Source organism: Gymnogyps californianus, chromosome 7, assembly GCF_018139145.2.
Source record: "Gymnogyps californianus isolate 813 chromosome 7, ASM1813914v2, whole genome shotgun sequence".
Taxonomy (NCBI): Eukaryota; Metazoa; Chordata; class Aves; order Accipitriformes; family Cathartidae; genus Gymnogyps; species Gymnogyps californianus.
Window position 1 is genome coordinate 1,146,192 of NC_059477.1, and position 19,823 is coordinate 1,166,014.

At 45.9% G+C, this 19,823-nt stretch overlaps 1 protein-coding gene across 2 annotated transcripts in view; it reads left to right on the forward strand.

Annotated features, from left to right (window-relative positions):
• Positions 1–19,612: 19,612 nt before the first annotated feature.
• HDAC4 (histone deacetylase 4) overlaps positions 19,613–19,823 on the forward strand; it is a 262,138-nt gene continuing 261,927 nt past the window's right edge. For both annotated transcript variants that reach the window (XM_050899544.1, XM_050899545.1), the window contains exon 1: positions 19,613–19,651. The gene's annotated coding sequence lies outside the window, so the exon portion shown is untranslated. The remainder of the gene's footprint in view (positions 19,652–19,823) is intronic.

The following is a 19,823-nucleotide window of genomic DNA, read 5'->3' on the forward strand; positions in this document are numbered from 1 at the left end:
TTCTTGTGTAGGTTGCCTGAGGAAGGAGTTAAGCAGACAACGGCTTTCTCCTAGAATTAACTTGCAAGGGAAAGGCTGTTTTTCAGCCGTGCTGGTTGGGACCAGTGAAGGAGATGGGTTTCCTACTGAAAGCGCAGTACGGTCAATGAATAACTGATCACAAGAGAATCCATCTTAAAAAAGCCAGAAATAAATGAACGGGGAGGGAAGTGAAGATGCTGCTCTGCACCTTTCAGCTTCCAAAGAGGTTTCTCTGCCTCATAGCTCAAGACCTGGCTCTTGTAACAACTGCAATTGCTGCAGCTCTGGCGGATAGGTGGATTATTTTCCAGAGACAGAACCAGAATTGGGGTCACCCAGGTGGGATCAGCACGCTCACCGCTTGCTGCAGGACAAAGAGCTTGCGGTGGGACTGGGCTAGACGGGTGGGACGTCGGCATCAGCTGGAGCAGGTCTCTGCTCCAGGGCACTGTTCAGGGGATGGTGTCAGGACCCGTTTTCAGTCCTTTGTCACCAAACTGTGCATTTCATCCAAGTCTTGCAGCTCCTTGGTTTCGTCTCAATCCCATACAAGAAGTTTCCCTGTCCCCAAAATTGTCAAGCCCTTGTCCTCTCCAGCATAATTTCCTGAACAGCCACAAATGTACTGCAGCTGCTATTTGAGGTAATTTTGATTTGAATTAAATTTGATTTGCTATCTTGTTGAAGATGGAAAGGGGCACTTCTCTAAAGGGTGGATAGTCTTTTTTCTTTTTTTTTTTCTCCTTTTTTTTTTTTTTTTGTAATTTCTTGGATCCTGTGTTTTGCATAACAGCGTCTCGTGCTGCGGGCAGGGATCACAGGGTTCCCTGATAACAGCAATCAGTCCATCAGAGGAAAACGTTGGGTTAGTTCTGGTTGTAGTGTAATGGTATCACCTTTCCATCACAAAGAAATATAGTCTTATGATGCTTGACTTCTTGTTAGCAATAACTCAGGTGAGTGTAAACAAATCTACATAATGCTCCATAGCACAAGTCAGCTGTTTAAACACAGACCCTAAGGCATAGCAGTAGATCACCAAAATATATAGCAGATATTATCATAATATTATAGAACAGCTTCTCACAGAATTAAAATGATCTTTTTGGGCATTTGGCGATCTTCAATTCTTGAAGGAAATGTTCCCCTAACTGAAATAAATTCAACTATCTGGTAACTACAGACAAATGAAGAAATTAGATTGTCTAGTAACACATGGAAAGAAAATAATACAGCCACTCTAGGAGCTTTATACCGTCGAGCATGTGAAAATCTAAGGGTAGAAAATCTGACCTTGCTCCAGAAAGTAGGTGTTGCTGTGACGCTCAAAAAGGACGCGGGTTTTTAAACAACAGGTTTCCTGGGGGTTCCCTTCGGACCCAGCTTTTTAGCGAAGTGTCTCTTTTGGACTTAGAGACTTTTCTGGCGGTGGCTGGGGAGGACTCTGCTGCACGGCAGGGTTGTTTCAATTACTCTTGTTGTTAGCACACGAACGTTTCACTGCTAGTCCAGAGACTGAGTCCCACTGCGCTCAGCCAGTGGGTTCCTGAGCCTGTTTCTCCTAAATTCAGGAGACCTCTTTTCCTAGAAATCTTTCCTCCTGCTCTTCCAACACAGGTTGTTATGGACTCGTCAGACCATCTCCCCAGCCCAAGATGAGATGAGTTGTTTCAGCCTTGGACTTCAGGGCAGGTTTTCCAGGTTTCAGCTGAGATCTGTGCCTCTTCCCTGAATAGCTGCTTTCCAGATGTGCTTTCTGCACTCTTCCAGCCATGGTCTTGCCAAAGTGCTTTGCTGATTTTCTGCCATGTAGGTATCCAAGTACCGAAATGAGCTCTCCCTCTCTTCCTGCAGGTTCCCGTGCAGCTAGTAACTTGCCAGGGACTCCTTGGTTTCAGTTCCCAATGAACGCAGTCCCTTGTCCTCAAAATGCAACGTGCGCTCTTTTTCCTGCATGCAGATACTTGCATTTGGTTGTCTTGAAAAAGACGTGTTGTTCTGTGGAGCCCAGCTTCCCGTGCTTTCCAGATTGCTCTGCATCGTTTCTGTCTGTCAAGCTTCTTACATTGCACCCAATCAATATGACATCTGAGCCTCACTTGCTGGGGAATGGAAATCATAGTAAATATTTTGTAGTCTGTGCAAAATGAGTTGGCGGTCTCAATTCGGTTGCTTTTAGGCAGGTGTTTGCATATATTCCATAAGACCACTCTTAAATTTGGCACCTGATATTGTGCTTCCTGCTGGGCACTGCGTCAGGATTTGGGGCTGGATCCTCTACCTGCAACCCCCCGCCCCCGACAAGGCTCCCGGCCTCGCCAGCAAGGTGATGCTCGTCCCTCAAAGAAACCCATAACCCGATGGGCTCCCTGTCCCCGAGGAGGGCAGCCGGGAGCACAGTACCGCGGCTGGATCAGGACACTTGGGAATGCTGCTGCCCACGTGCTGGCTATGTTGGGAATTATGCCGGGGACTTCAAGCACCTTCTTCAACTACCCCCGTGGTTAACTTTGTGATTGGATCTAAATGTGTTTTATGGATGCACTTGAGGGCTGTGCCAACATCGGTTGACATCAACAGGAATCTTTCCATTGACCTCAGTGAGCACTGAAAGTATTTCTATACAGCTGTATCTTATTCCAGGTTTGTTTTCACAAGGAGGAGGACAACAGTGGAGTCAGGACTGTGTTCAGTGTAGTTAGGTACGTTTTTTTCTGTAAAGAAATGCAACATCCTCTTCCTTGAAGTAGTTTTGCAGAGCTCAAGCCTGCTTTTCCAGGCAGCCCTCTACCCCAAGACACGCTACTTTTTCTTTCTCTGTGTTGTGCGCGCAGCAGCGCGTCTAGTTTTCCAACCTTCCGGCAGGGTTAAGCGCCCAGCTCCACCCAAACCAGCATCCCAGATTTTCTAAATGGAGCAATTAGACCAGGCAGGTGCATCCATCAGCCTCAGCATTGCCTCCAGCTACCCCTGGATCAGACAGGCTTGGTGGCAATCCGTAATGTCTTTTCAGCATGCCTGCATGCTGATTGCAGACACTGATGCCATCAGAAGTATTTCTCCATGAAATGGATGTTCTGGGAAATGTCTGGCAAATGAAAGTTTTTGAATAAAAAAAGTGACGCTTGTGAATCGTCCGCTTGTGAAACGTGCTGGAAAGTAGCCTCATCCATGACGCTGGCTAGCTGGCAAAAAAAACCCCAAAGTATAGAAGATTGTGAACTTGATTTCTATCCTGCTTCAAAAGCACTTTCACTGTCTGAAGATCTTTCTTATAAAACCTACTGCCTGCGCAGTGAGATTGTTCAAATAAGGCTCACGGAGATTCAGGGAACCTCTGCTGCGCGACAGAGCAGCCACTGAGGGCATCGCTAGCAACCACACCTCAAACTGCTACAGAAAAAAGCCAGCGAGCTGAAAGCCAAAGCGGAGGAGGTCTCATCCCTTGACAAGGAAGGTGAGCCAGGACTTCCCTGGAATCAACGGGCGGCTCTGCGGCTGCTGCACGGGAAGAGGCTCCACCGCTGCGGCGGTGGGCAGCAGCGGGACGGCGGCTGCGCCGCTCTGCTCCCGTCAAAGCAGAAGTGAGCTCGTACTGAAATAGCCCGGTTCATTCTGGATCGCCAGCCTCGGCTAACATCGGCTTTGTACCTCCTGCTTAGCGTTCCTTCTTGCTTTTTATTCACTCTAATCTGTGCGAGGACCTTCCTTCTTATCCCACGGCATCTCGGAGCGCTCGGTAAAGGAGAAGACTGGAAACGTTTTGGGAAATCCAAGAAGATTAGAGCAACTGTCTCCCTTACCCATATGCTTGCTGACTGCTTCACAGAACCACCATAGTTTGGTGAGGCAAAACCTCCCCTCACAGAAATCATGCCGATTCTCCACGGCTATATCCGTATTCATCCATACGTCCTCCCTTTTTAAATGCAAAATTCAAGAACAGGTACTAAGGCAGCTTAGGATGGCAGGTTATAAGCTTGGCTGGTAGTTCAACTATTTCTTCTTTAATTTCCTTTAGAAGGCATAGATGACTTTGCTGATGAGAAGTAATTGATTCCAGTGACTTGATTATGGCGATTATTGTTTGTTTGTGTATTCTCTTCCTCAGACACTTCACACACGAGGCTCCTGCCTCCGATTGTCCCCCATCAAGAAGGTTGTTGTGGGAAAAATTCCCCTTGCTCCAAATACTCCTTTTTCCTACCCCAGCAGCATGCTTTAGAAGTTACATCCATGCCTAAATCCTATTGACTTCAGTGTTTTTTTGGAAACTATATTTAGATGAACTGTTTTGAAAGCCCTGGCTCCATTAGGAACGCATGCTAGGCATTCTCTCCCAGACTTCTTTCAATGTTTTCCTTTCTGTACCAATTATGGCCGGATCCAAAGTTAATCTGTGAAACGCCAGAGCAGCTGTACGAAGGCAGACCGAAGGCTCAGCTTGCTTCGCGCGCTATCTCTGACGTTGGCCGGCAGTGGACGCTTAATGGAAGGAGCATAAAACCCGGCGTTACGCTGGCCCCAGCAAACCCTCCTAGCAAGCTGCAGCTTAACGGCTTGCTGAGCCAGAGGTTTTTCTCTATTTTTATGTCTCCTAGATCTTTGTGTTCGGCTTACCTTCCGTTATTTTGGCTCGCTGCCTTTGGAGCACGCTCGCTTTTCTGGCTTCCACAACTGTCTATGGTAGCGAAGTCCAGGATTCGTATGAACAAGTGCTTTGTTTTGGTTTTTAATCTGCATCCTTTTAAGAATGTGCATCAAACAGTGCTCTTGTACTCTTAGAAGGGGCGACGACGTGTTCACCACCACCACACACCTCCTGATTTGATGGAGAAGGTGATGGAGATCCAGAAGTCACCTCTTTTCCAGGCAGAGAAGTAACGGGCCAGATGCAAACGATAACTTAAGGGGAGGGATTTCTCAAGCCATTTCCTGGCAATTCCTTACAGTCCGTTCATCTCTTTGCTCACTGTTTGGGAACGGTCCGATGTTTTTGGTGATTTGGATTGTCTCTTTCCTGAGTGGTAACAACTAATGGAGGGATTATGGTGAGGTCAGTTTGGTTTTGTGCTACCGTTTATTTATCAGCACCTGATACCCTGTTTTATTGCCATGTCCTTCAGTCCTTCTGCAGCTCTTTGTAGATAGCACTAACTTCTGCTACTTCAAGTAATTTTTTTTTTTCTTTATCCTCTGGAAATCGCTCCTATATCCCTTTTCCAGATCCTTTAGGCTCTGCGAATAACACGTATCACAGCCCAAATTGCTGTGGGATTCCACTGGGATTCCCTCCGCTGTGAAAAATAACCATTTATTGCTACGTGTCCCTTCCTATTTTCTCCCAGTTTTGAACTCACTTGAGAACCTTTCTTCTAATCCCAGGAGAGATTAATTTCCTAGGAGCCCCTGGTGAGGGAGCTTTTGAGAACCCAGAGCACACGGTATCAACTAAATTGCCCCTACTTACATATGCATTGATGCCCACAAAGAATTCCCCAGGAGGCATGATTCCAGCTACCCAAAGCATGTTTTTTCATCCTAGTTTTCTAATTATCTATAATGCTATTACATAGCTTCTCCTGCTTTGCTCAGTGTTAAACTCAGTGCTAAGTAGCTCAATGAATTCCCCTTCGGATTATTTTTGTTTGGTTGGGTTTTGTTCTTTTTATTTTTTAACTGCCCACTCACCTTTTTCAGAGGCTGACAGCCCTGGACTTGATGTCGTCTTATTCCTGGGTTATCCCTCACCTGCACCAGTATGCACTGGTGCTGAGAAAGGTAACACCTGGATGTGAAACTATGCTTTCTACAACAGTGAGGGAGGATATTTGATGTCCCACAAACACTCAAGGCATCACCTGTGGTTTATGTGCACCATGCAAAAGAAGCGCTCGGGACATTTCACAGTCTTTCTCTTATTTTGGGACGAGGTGCTGAGGATTAACATCGTGCCTACAGCCCCTCAGTGTGTCTGATGCTGCCAAATAATTTTTGATTTCCAGGGCTACCGACTGGTTTGCTATAACAGGTAAAGAAAGACTTACAGCACGAGTCCTTCTCCTTTCCAGAAATGCCATCAAGCTTATTCCACTGTAATCAAACCTGCGTTCGCACGCAGAGACGGCCTCAGGAGCTCGTGTGCTGCGGAAAGTTGTTGTCTCAGGATCCTTCTGGCTCCTGTAACCCAGGTGCCTGTTCCTTTCATGTCAGTAATGGATTTACATGAGTGTACTCTGTGGCCTTGCTTTGCAAAGAAAAAAATAACGGCTCTGTTTAAAAGGTGATTTTTTTTTTTCTGACGCGGTGTAGGAACACTGTTAAGGTTGACAGGCTAGCTCAGTTCCAGAGAAGCCGAGTTCTTCAGTCTGCAAAGGGCAGGCTGGCAGACGTTTTTCTTAGCAATATTTTCAACATCTCTTTGAAGCCACGTTTTTGGGTTTTCCACCCCCTCCTCATCCCCATTGTCACTTTATTTTTTTTTTTTTTTTGTTCCCATGGAGGACGACTTATGGTTTCAGGAGAGATACCACCGAGGGCTAGCCCAGCGTGGAATTTCTGCAAGCCTGAACCGCTCTACTGGTGTTCCCAGGGCTGGATTCAATTGACAAGAGGCTCTGCAGCCAACCCCCTTGGACTGCACACGTGTTTATTTAAATGTCAGTGGCCCACACAAGCTGAATACCTATTAGCTAGGGCATGCATAAAATCCAAAGCACAGCTACAGTTCATATTTATTGTTCAAAGTACAGATCCCCTTATTGTTGTCATTTCAGTACCCTTGTATTTATGGTATTATTCAGTCAGCTCTGAGAAGTTAACTAGCACTTTGCAGAGTTTCTTTACTGCGAGGGTATAATATCTGTCTATAATAAATATATAGGTAAGGGATTTAAGAAACAAAACAAAACAGCAACAACATATTGCATGTGAAAACTTTACTAAGCAAATAAAACATTCCCCGCCAGAGCTGTGGAAAAAAACCCCAGCAAGCTGGTATCATCTGAAGTCAGTTAATGAGCAGTAGATGTGTACTTCCACTCTGTGTTTTAACTCTGCCTTTTGTCATTCTCCAGCATCTCTGTACCCCGCTCTCTTTAAAGCTCCCATGCAGGCTGCAAATAAATTGATAAGGGTTGTAGCGAGGCTTTTTTGGTAAGGGCTGCTGAGGAGCTGAGGACTTCGAGGCACCCGGGCTGGGTGTCAGCGCTGCTCTTCTGGTGTTTGGACTTTTCTGTGCGTGAACGACACTAGAAACGCCACTACCTGCAGAGCTGTGTTAGCAAACCTGCTCAGCAGTGACGGGACAGAATTGGTCTTGCCAGCGAAGCCTGTAGCGGTCCTGGGAATGAGGTGAGCAGCTGTGGGGCAAATGGGTATGTTTTTGGCATAATCATCATTCCCCCCCCCTCCCCAGTTTGAAGAGTTAAACGAAGCCTAGAGAAATGAGGATGCTGTATCTCTTCTGAAGGCAGGAGGAAAGCAGATAGAAAACATCTTTTGCAGCTGATGGTCTAGAAACCTGCCCTATTTCAATTCTAACAGTTGGCTTGGTGAGGAAACATCCAGCAAAAAAAGATACTGTCTGCTAAAAGTAAAGCTATTTCAAGCTAACTTTAAATTCCACTGGCAACGTTCACCTGTGATCTTTCTTACTTTGGAGTGATGATAACGCTTGCATTTGATTTGAGAGAATAACAGTTTAATTAAAGGGGGGGGGGAAAAAAAGAACTTTATATTTTGCTGGTGTTGTTCTGCTGACATGAGCGTGAGTTACTCCAAGCGGGATTTTGGGCTCAAGTCCAGAAAAGCAAAAATGCTACTCTAAAACCAACTGTAAGGCTGCTTTTCCGTAATAGGGGGCCGTCCTGCTCGCTCATTAGAACATACAGAAGATGGGGTCTATCAGGAGTAGGAATCATTTTTGCTTGAGGTTGCTGGTTTGAATCCTATCCAGGCTGGTAGCGACGGAAAGCTGCAAACCTCCAGTGGTTATTCAGTAACCGACGTGAAATAAGTTGGTGGTCTCGTTCCAGTTCCTGGCGGTCAGGTGTTTGCATCACAGAAACCACCACTTCGCTTGGCATCCTCGCTGAAAGCCGGAGCAGACAGACCAGCGATTGAATCGACAGAGAAGGGCACTGAACAGCCCTACAATTTTAGGATTAAGCCTTCAAGGCTGCTGTTGAGAAGGGCTGGCAAGACAGTCGGAGGGAGCCTGCTTTGCCCTGTAAGGGGGTGCTGCCTGTACAAAAGGAAATCCAATACCAAAGCCCGGCGGCTTTGCATCTCGCACGAGTGCTGCATGCACGACTTGAAAAATTAATTTTGACGGGTGAGTTGCCTTGCAAAACCACGTATGGTAGAAGAGCTGCAAGTACGTATCGGGCCGAAGGCGTGCAGCTGTACCTTGCGCACTGTACAGCTGCGTATTAAAGGCTAAGGATGCCCATGCTTTTAAAGTGGTTTCCAGGTCTGACTGTATGATTTCTGCATGAGGAGAAACCTCAGGCTCGGTTTTTGGACTGTGACTTCAGAGATGGTTTTGTAGACAGTCAGGCCCTTAGTGAACAGAGTAACGGAGGCACCCAAAACTGATGGCTGCTCCCGGTAATTCAGCTTTGAAATACATCAGAGATCTTCAGAGAACTTCTTTCATGATGGCACAGGAGTCCACCTTCCAAAATCCTCAGTCTTGTGGCAAGATCCATACGGCTGTGCACGGGAGAAATGGGTCTGCGGTGATACAGTCACGTCCAAAGTACATTCCTGTACCCGTGTAGGACACAGCTCTTTCCTCTGCTCTGATAACTGCAATTCCTTTAGTTTCGTGACCTTGAAAATTCTTCTTTTGCTTTTGTCATGTTAAGGATATCCATTTCCACTTTATTTTTGGCTGACTGTAGAGCGCCAGCATCTAGGCCAAAACTCAATGGTAAATCTGTGACAGTCTCTATCAGGAAAAAGAGGACGATGATTATACCCAGGAGTTTTATCGGCCACAGCTGTTACACTGTTTGCTGGAGAAACCGTTCTTTGAAATATATGACCAAAATAAACAGCCTAGCATGTGTAGCATTGTGGATAATTTAACAAGTAATCTCCCCTGAAACAGTTGTCTGGATTTACCAAAAGCAAGGTGACAAGAAGTATTCTTGTGCTTTGGTGTTAGAGATAAGCGGTTAGGGTTTGCAGGGCTCAGAAGAAAGAATGAAACTAAGCAACGAGCATCTCCCACTCTTCAGCTAGTCCTCCCTTGCCATGCTCTAGTAACTCTTTCATGCCTACTTGCCTTACCCAAAATACGAGTTAGTTCACAAGTGTTAGGTTTGCAATCGAGCAAATTACTGCTTGTCCTTTGTTCACTTAACCAGATAAGCAGGGGAAAAAAAGCTCTAACACTTTCTCTCTTCTCCTCGTTTATATAGAAGCACAGCCCAATTTTGGTCCACTACGCTTCCTACCATACGATCATTGCATCTTAGTCTCTGTGTGTGAGCCAGAACATGTCCTGCCCCTCGTTCCAGTACAAGGCAGAGGCTCTATTTATCATACTCACATTCCCCAGCCAGTGCAGTAGCTTTTCTAGAGGTTATCCACACTAGCCTGCTAAGGTGTGATGTTTGCAAAGTTCCCATCAGTGTTCGTAATTGAGTCTTTAATACGCAACAGGCCACCTGCTAACCTGATAGGAAGCTCCTGATAAGGATGAATCGAGGTCTGTGTGCCACGTCTCTTCGGATGCCAGCGTATCGCAGGGTGAACAACCGAAACCAATTCTACTGGAATGATACGGACACGTCCCATTGCAACATCATCTCTAGAGGTGCCTATTGCAAACTCTTCCTTTTCCAAAAGGAAAAATATACGGTACTTATTATGCAGTGTAGGTTTTATCGATCTCTATCTCAGTTACTTACATTCCATTTCTGGGCTGGTCTCCATTGCCTTGCAGCTTTTTGAAACAACTCTTCAGTTTTAGTTTCCGCTCTATCCCATTCAGTCCTTTCCTTGAATCTAGTCCATGGCACCACGGGGTTTCTGCTATCTGCTCTTTTTCAGAATGTGAAGTCTGCCTTTTTTCTTCCTTTTTTTTGTGGAAGCAAGCTAGAGAGACCTCCTGTTCTTTTACAGGCCTGATCTTGCCCAGTGATCCTGGAAGAGAGAAGTAACTCTCCTTTCTGCCCATGTTTTATAGACACATACACAGGCATTTCTAGGGCTGCAGAGGTTTCGACTCTTCTGACCTCTCGTCATAATGCATTCTAAATTTTATTTTTAACATTAACGGCTGAATACTCACGTCTTAGCTTTCTATTAAACAACATATCCGCAAATGAGAGTGCTAGATTCGAAAGTCCCACCCAATTCTTTAATAGTGCCAAACAGGGTCTGAGTATAACTCTTCAGGCTTTCGAGACATTCCTTTCATGATTTTGATACCATTTTCCACAAGCCCATTTCACTGTTGCTATTCTGGACACTTGTACTTCTGCGGGCACATCTTGATCCGCTGTGATGCTTTTTAAGAACTCGGTGAAAGTGCTCGTAACGAACACAAGTTTTTAAGATACAACGGGTAAGGAACAAGCATTAGGAAAAAAAATGTTAAAGAGGAGAGAGAAGGATCTGAGCGTTTTCCCTCTTTGGATGCCTCTGTGTCTCTGCATAAAGAGCTGAACCAGCGCTACAGGAATGATCTGTAGATGACATGTTTCAGCACAAGACCTATACATCCACGGACAGCCTCCCAGCGTGAGCTCCAGACTTTAACTTTCAGAAATTTTCTGGATTATTTATGTGAACGCATTCAGGTATATTCAGCAAGAACCGATCTGGCTCCTTGCTACATTTTATTCTAACGCTCTCCTCTGCTTTCTGAGTGCACCCAGGTGACACTTCTGTTCGCGTATTCCTCCTTTTTGTGCCCGTCTTTTTGCCCCATGTTTATTGGACATGCAACAGGAAGGTTTGATCTGAAAAGCTGATACACCACGGTGATTGCTCCCCTACAAGCAGACAGAGGAAATTTGAGGTCTTTTAGGACTTCCTAGTGGGTTTAAATCCAAAACTAGCTGTGGTTTTGGTTTTGTCATAGGAAAGGGAAAACAAGATGACTGAGGTTTTGCCAAGTGCAAAACGCAGCTGCCCAAGCCTTTTAATAGATATAGGTATTCAGGAAATGCATGGACTCTGAATGAGAAAGCTGTGACCCATATGAAATGAGATTAAATAACCCTTAGAAAAACAAAACAGAGGAGGAAGAAATTGGGAATTTGAAAGGTCCGTGCAGTTTTGCCCCCACACATCATCTATCAGCGCTCCTTTGAGTCTCAGCTGCTTAAAACTGAAATCATTTTCTCTTCTGGACCTTGGTCAAAAACCGCCATGCCTGACAAAACATGATTTATTCCCGAGCAGCACCGAGCTCCTGGGCACTGCTGATGTACTTTGTATCCGGATTGGTCTTGGCTTCCGTGTGCATAAAATAAACCTGCTGCCTAATGGGGCTTTGACTGAAGCATGCTCATCAGCATTGATGTCAAGTGGCCATCTCCAACCAGTGGACAGACCTAAGCAGTGATAATGTCAACACGTAGCGGTACAGAAGACAACAGAGAGTCTCTGTTTACTCTTCTCGTACAGCTGTGACAGATATTTGCGTTGCCGTTTGCTTCTAAGGGAATAGGGCTACAGTAGGCAGAAATTGCCAGCAACTTTCTTGGTTTGCCAGAGCCTAAAGTTTTCCTTCTTCCGTGCAATCACAAAAGTGCCTGGTGATGGTTTGGGGTTTTTTTTGATGCTCTACTGCCTCACTTGTATCTGCAGGTCACCCACTAATGGGTAAGAAATCCCAGTGCATTTATCCTCATCTTGTTCTTAGGAAGGGAAACAATAATATCCCTATTTTACAGATGCAGGACCAAGGCACTTAAAAGAAAAAGGCCAAATCCAATAATATAATTAGCTTTCGTTTAGTAACCTAAGTTCAAAGATGCTCTCCCCCAAGCTACAGGAGGTTGCTACCTTATTATGAAGGCAGCTATTAAGTGCCCCCCAGAGCTTAGCTTCTAGAGCGCAAAGCCCCAAAGCGTCTTGGTGCGATGTTGCTGGTCCTGCCAACACCAGCCTAAACTTAGACGATGTTCCAGAACCTAAATGTTTCTCAACCCTCCTCTACAGCCTAGCAGCTAAGGAACTTAACATCTTGCCTGCTCTCTCATCTCGTGCGTCCTGCCCATCTTTCTGCTCAGTGGCCTGCCTTCACAGCAGGAGGGATGTTACCCTATGCCACCATGCCCACAGTCCTTTAGGGAGGAGGAACCCGCCAGGCAGAAGAGGGAAGCGAACTCGGATTCCCCCATTTCGCGGGTCTGTGCTCTGAACGCTTGAAAACGCTGCAAGCTCTAGGCATCTCTGAAAAAAGTAAAGTGCCTCTAACTCAGTTTTTGAATGAGAGAGTGAGTTGTGGGTCCCAAGTGAATGGCAGAACCTCCCTGCAGGCCTTAGTGACAAGCTGTATTTAAGACTTGCTCCTGTGCTCGGCGTTCCCCATGGAGCAGCTACAGGCAGCTGCATCGAGAACATGCTGAATTCAGGCCGCTTGCCGTGCTGGCCATTCCGGATCCCGTTCTGCCACATCCTTTGCCTGTGAATCTATTTGCACGCTCTCCCGTAGAGTCTTGGGTCTAAGAGCCCTGGGTTCCCTTCCGGGGGCTGTAATTGTTGGCTTGGCTTTTTATTCGAGCTTTGTCCCAAAGTAGATTGGAGCTGTGAAAGGAAAGGCTCCAAGTACAAGCTCTGCCAGCTGCTACTTGTCTGTAAAATCTGAAAGTTGCTTCTCCTTAAAGGCAGTTGCTGTTCCTGAAGCCAGGCATTTTTATTTGCACGAGAAAGCTGTAACTGACTGTAAGATAGTCTATGATCTTATTTTAAAAGAAAAGGACAAAAATAAGTTTAATTGTGTTCTTGCTCTGCCTCAGTTTAGCGGCTAGCCGTTCTCTTTTGTGCTCCCCGCATTTTTGGAGAGCCGGTTGACACTTATTTAGGTTGGCGCAAACTAAATATAACCAAAGCGTGTGTGAAAGAGCACGCACTGGGTCACCGCTTCAAGAGCAGCAGAAAGAAGCATTCTGCCTTTCACTGCAGAGCAAGGGGGTTACAGGCAAAATACCGCTATTCTGAGACAGCTCAATGAAACACACACAACCTGAACAAAAAGTAAGTATTCCATTCAACTTGTGAATGCTCGTGAAATTTATTTTTTGCCAGCTTTTACAGTCCACAGCCTTCTCATTCAATCTTGAATAATAGCTTTGAATTGAGCTGTAAAAGCTTCCGAAGTTTGAAGTCTTTTGACAAGTTAATTTAGCTGTATGGTAAAAAGTTTTTCCCCCAGATAGAATAAAGCCATCATATCATGAATGTAGTAGTCATCCAAGGGAAAGAAAACACCATTAGGATTAGAAATGATGGGCTTTATGGAGATAGTTTGTGGTTTAGCGTAATCTACTATCAATATTTCAGTAGAAAAATATTCTACTCGTCATTCAGCTGGAAGTCAATATCTTCACTTAAAACCAACACCCAGGGGCCAGGCTGCATATATTTTTTTATTGAAAAAGTAACTTGTTGCTTTTTTGTTGGTTTTTTTTCTTACATTTATTTAGATTTTAATTGTTTTTCACCCTGTATCATGCAGGATGTCTTTTTTTTTTTTTTTTTTTCCCCTTCTCCTAGTTGAAAGAGACAGAACAGAAAAATGAATCAATATTTCCTCTAAGGTTTCCACTGTAGAGACACACACTTTTCTCCCAGCAGCTGCTATTGGATGAAAATTCAAGGAAATAAATAACAAATATTTCCCCCCTTTTTTTTTTTGTTTTTAATAGTAAGAATCAGAAAACCATCACTGGTAAACTAAGTGTATCCAACAATTATTACAGCCTCAACTTCACAAAGATTCCATATTAATGTTAGACTTATTTCTTGTTTATGTCTAAGTTTAAGCCGTAGCGTGCCACTAAAACTGACCGAACCGAAAAGACAGTTGAGAGGGAAAAGACATTTCTTTCGTACTCTTAACTCTTCAGTTTAATCAAGAGGGACGACGACACTCTAAGAACTTTGGGACAGTGGTTTGTAATGGCTGCAGAACATTTCCCCTCTATATAATACAGTTGACAACATAGCTGTTATTGCTACATAAATATGGAGTTTATAAAATCCACCAAAAATTGTTCAAAACAAGTTTTAGCAAGGAAACTTATTTAAAAAGTATATTGCACTTATGATAAGATGACGGCCATGACGATCCCATGTATCTTCATTAGCAGTCTTCATACGTAAACTTTTTCAGTAAGTTTTCTACTTTTTCAGCTTACGTCTTCCTTAGACTTACTCTTCAAACAGCTGCAACATGACTTTTCCTCACTGCAGCTCAAAGAAGAAAGCGGTTGCCCCTGCCAGCCAGGCCGCACGGGGTGGCTATTTCCAGGCGTGATTCAGGGGCGGAACACGCCGGAGCTAAGCTACCTGACCTCTCTGCGGCAAACAGGCGGGGGTGAGTTTCCAGCCGCGTTGCACCGAGCCCCCACCAAACCTCCAGCGTGGGAAGCGAGCGCTGCCCGTTGTGTGGCTCTCTAATCTGCTGTCAGTAATTCCTGCATTCGGTGACATCGCGTTGTATGTGCTGTTACTGAAATAAAGAGTATAATTTGAGAAACAGTACACATGATGGAAGGATTTTTAAAAAGCATAAATATGAAGAGGAGAGCAAATTTTACATTGTGACCTTTACTTTGAACTTCACTCGCTTCCCCCCTCCCCTTCTCAAGTAGGGGACAGGGACTTGAGTTTGTCCAAGACAACAGCAATAACTTGTTTCTTAGAGACTGGCTCCTAATGCTTCAGAATTTAAGCTTTTCAGTCCTTGAGTGATGAAGACTTGATGAAGTGTTGGGTCTGCAGACAAGCTGGAAAAATAGCTTCTGCAGCCAAATACAGGCTTCTTCAGCCTCAACAGGCACTCCCTGAAGTGGAGGAGAACCACCTTGTTCTCCTTTACGGCTCACATTAAGCCAGACAGGACTGCTCTGCACAGAAGACAGAGTTCGCAGCACAGCAAAAAAGAGAAGTCTCTCTCTGCGGGAGTACTGTACAAAGATACAAGAAGGAGTCCCAGCTGAATCAAAATTCACCAGGAAAAAAACAAAAAAAAGGTATGTCAGAGGAAAACACGGGAGTGGGGCGATGTGAATTTACCATTCTCTGTTCCATTACAGCTGTGTCTTAAGTCTGGTTGGTTTGTCAGGGATTTTTTTGATGGCAGAAAGGAGTAAATAAGTATGCTGTAGGAAGGATGCAGAACAGATGGGAGTGGGAGATAAAGCAAAGAAGGGTGGCTGGCGGGAGAGAGATATCAAGGGAGAGCAACGATGGCAACTAACTGATCAGGAGGAAGAAGAGAAAGCAATCACCAGGTAGAAACTAGTGTCTAGGCTTGACCCTCTCTAAAGAAGCAAGCGGCACTGGCACTTGGAGTAGGTCTTCAGTGGCGAGGCTCTAGAGGAAGTTCCTGCTGGTTTTCTTCCTGACTTAATACTCTTTTTTTTTTTTTGGCCATGGAGGTGGTGGGAGAGGCAGGATTAGCGTGGAAAGCTGAGGCACCCTATTTTACTTGCACCAGCTCCATGTGACTAGAGAGGGAAATTAGCTGGAGTGTTGTGATGGCTGTTTCCTGCTTAAGAACATAAAAAATGGAACCGTTCCTGACAAACAAGAAGTAGAGTTCAGCTAAAGATGAGGTGGAGGTAGGCGGGAAGTTCTGTAATTGCATTTTATTTAAGTCTTTATGAATTAGCTCTGCCAATTTTTTTTTTTATTTTTATTTTTTACTTCAAATGGCTTCTGAGTAAATTTTTTAGCTGCAATTACAGTAAAAACAGACTATGTTATATACAGTTGGATTTAACATATAGGAAGAATACTTTTTCCCGTTAATCTCTGAGCTCTAATTTACATGAACAATGACAAGGTTTAATTTTCTGTCATTATGCACAGGTTAGCCTAGACTGGATATTAATAGATACACATATTCACACCCACAACCACTAGTACTGCATCAATCAAATTTTGAAGATAAAACTTATACTCCATGGCAACTTTTAGGGCACAATTTTCTTCTCTTGTTTCCTCTTTTTAAACGACTTCAGCAATGCAGAAAGCATTGGAGGCAACTGATGTGGCCAGGCAGGTAGCCTCTGCGGGTTGTAGCCAAGGGAACGGGTCTGCAGTACAACATCCAACCCTTGGCGTTGAGGGTACGGGGACAGGGGACGCGGGTGGGGGACCCCAGGTAGGGTACCTCTGGGCTCCGTTACATTTAGAAGCTGCAATGACCACTTAAGCAAAATGTTGGCGGTAACCCACGTTGGTGACCAAACCGTCTCCCAGTTGTACCAGAAATGGGGAGCCGCAAGAGAGGGCAGCCAGCCACCTGGCTGCCCACAGGCGGGTCCTACGCTGACCACCCATCATTAGATCCACTGTAGGAACTCGTAGCCTTGGCAAATATTACCTTGTCAGCTACGCAGTCGGCATTAGTAAACTTCTAGTCCTAAAGCACTTACACCCATACGTCTCTGGACACTTAAAAATAATATAGAAGATTATTTATACACACATACGTGCATACATGTAAGCACACAAACCGGCTCTGAATAAAGATAGCAGAACAACCATACAAGGAAACCTAAAACCTCACCAACCAAAGAACAACAAACAAACAAGCCCACAAGCCAATATAAGCTAAAAATGAAACAAAAAGGGCTTCAGCTTTATGCAGAAGCGGTGTTCTTCATGCCAGCGGCGTTCTTAGGTGCGTATTACAGGGGGAATACTCCAAAACTTCAGGCCTTCTCCGAGGCAGGCCATGCTGCCTGTACGCTCAAGCTTAGAAGAATCAAAATGTAATGTTTGTTGTAAGTTGACAGTAATAAATTAATCTCTTAAAAATAAAGTAAGACTGCAAAGCTTAAGTTAATGGGATGCTCTTGCTGATGGAACTGTCAGAGTAATTCTGACCTCTGCCAAGACCCGAGCATGTTGTTCACAGCATGGGCAAAAAAGCAACTGTAGGGGTCAGATCAATATGACAAGGATTTTTAGATGGGTGGCCCTTTCAAATGGAAATGTAGTTGCTAAACATCTCAAAAAGAAAAAAAAAAAGAAGGAGCAGTGTTTATATACTACCATGTGTATGTAAATTTTGAGGGAGGGACAAAGTTGTTAGCAATTCCCATCAGGTCCCAGAATTTATGTAAATCCAGATGGCTGAACTACAGGAGTTCATTTTTCTTTAAGGAAAATCTGGAAGTTTAAAAACAATTTAGCAAGAGCCAATTAATCAAAACCACCAGAAGTGTGCTGGGATGGCTGCCTACAAACAGGAGTGTTATGTTTCATATTGTCTTAGTCGAGGATGTTAAGAAACTCCTTGAAAACTAAGTGGGAAGTCCCCATGTATTTAATGGGCTACGAGTAGGCACAGCGACTGCACTCGAGGACCCCGACTGCTACACGAGGTGTGAAAGCAGACCACTGTGCCCACCGGGCTGGTACCATTAACTCCTTTAACTCTGTGCAAGCCAAGGGCTCCACCTATGTGAAGCACAAGAACCCTCCGCCAGCTGTACTTGGATGGGAGAGGAGAGGTTTGAAGGCCATGGGTAGGGCCTTCACCTCAGGACGGAACTGAACAGAACAGGGGTCATCTTCTTTCTAGGACCACCGCGGTGGCTTCCCTTCAAAAAAGGGTTAACAGCCATCACAAAAAAGGGAGTAATAACATCTGATGTCATGGCATTTGAGACTTAGGCTTTCCCTGGCCATCGGCCACCTCTTCAGCGAAGCCTGAGATGGCTACCTAACACATCTCAGGCAGGATGTTCCCATCAGGGCATGCCTCACACGTATCCCCCCGGGCTGAGCTTTCTTGCACCAGCTAATACAGATGCGGAAATATTTTGCTTCCCACGATACGGAACGTTTGCAGCGTGACTTCTTAGTTTCAGGCATTGTGCTAGTCAAAGGTGAAACAACAAAACGCAAGTGAGAGTTGTGCCAGCCACGGGCTTGGCCAATCAAGAAACTGCAGCTAGAGAAGACTTGACAGTTCAATAGGGTAATTCTTTAGAAAATAGAAAAATCAATTAAATGTTGAATGGTTGCTAGGAAAACACGGGTAGAGGTAAGTATGTTGAACAATTCCTTTTTTTTTTTTTTTTTTTACTCTTGGTAATTCAGGCAAAGGTTTGCAAAGATTTTGAACTATGCTCTCCTCTTTTCATTTTTTAGATCTTGATTCAGCTGTTTGCTATTAAAAGCAGTGTACTCAGCAGCCATTTTTTATGGACAATACTTGATGGATAAAAAAAATAACACTTCAGGAAGGAGTAGGATCTTGGATGCAGAAAACTGACAAAAAAAGTTTCACGTTCTATTAAAATACTATATATCTACCATGGCTTGCATTTTCTTTGGTATTTCTAGTTAATCCATCTCCATTTGTATCCTGAGAATCAAAAAATCCTTAGTTTCAGATATGTCAAACTACCTAAGGAAAGAAGACAAAAGAATGCATAACTTTTCTTGTTACAACTGAAAGAATTAACTTCAAAAGAATGCATCACCTACAGTTGCTTCTCTACTAGTTCTGCCCTCCACCTCGTGTTTCCCATAGCCAAATTAATCTAGGTCTGAGTTTTTCGGTTACATTTCCACCTCTTAGTAGATACAGATGAAACTGCGGAGGAAACTATAGGCAGCAGCGGGCCAAGGAGAGACAGGGGCAAAGAGGAGTTTGCCGCACTCGCGTGACGTTCTAGAAAGGGCCGCCCGGCACCGTGCGGAGGTCTCGTCGCTTCACGCCCGTCCTTAAGACACACGCCGTCCGTTCTCGGCCACGAGGCGCCGGGGTGAGGACGAAGTCACCAGATGGGAGGGGAGGGTGCTAAGCAAAGGCTCCATCACAGCCCTGGCTCCCCTCCAGCTGTTTGTACCGCCAGTCGCCTTTCGGCGCTGAGGCGAGACTGAGGGTGCCTGGGCCTCCGAGGCTGAGGGGGGGGGGGGTGGCACGGCCTGCCCGGGGGCAGCCGGCCTCAGAGACCCAAACCTCGCTCCGGGCTTCCCATCCCGCCTCCGAGGCCGGCTAGCCTCGGCACCGGCTGGGCTTGTCCGCCGTTTCACCCCTGAGGGGGCTGCGGGCCCAGCGCCGACATGGCGGACACCGGCCCCCAACCCCACGGGCCGCGCCGTCGCCTAGGCGATGGGCCGCGCGCCACGAGGCGGGGCCGGGGGAGGGGAGGGGGGGGGCCAGGGCGTGGCCTGATTGGTTCCCTTCCCCCCCCCCGTCGGGACGGGGGAGAGAAAAGAGGGAGCTGTGGCTATAAATAAACCGCGCTTCCTGATTGGCCGGGGGGAAAAATGGTCGCACCACGTGACTCTCCATCTAAAAATTCCAAGATGGCGGATCCCGTCACGGGCTGAGTCCGTTGGTGGCGCGCGCGCCGCGGTGTCCGCGCCGGGGCCATCGCCGCACGGCTTCCCCGCCTCGCCCGCCGCCAGCCAGGTCAGTACGCGGCGCCCCGCCGCCTTCCCCCGCCGGGCCGCGCCGCGCCGCCCCCCGCCGCTGCGCCCGGCTGGCCGCGGCGCGGCCCCTTTAAGGCCGCGCGCTTTTCTGCCCGCCGGCTTTTAATTGCGGCGGGGACTCTCCCGGTCGCCGGGTTCTTAAAGGGATCGGC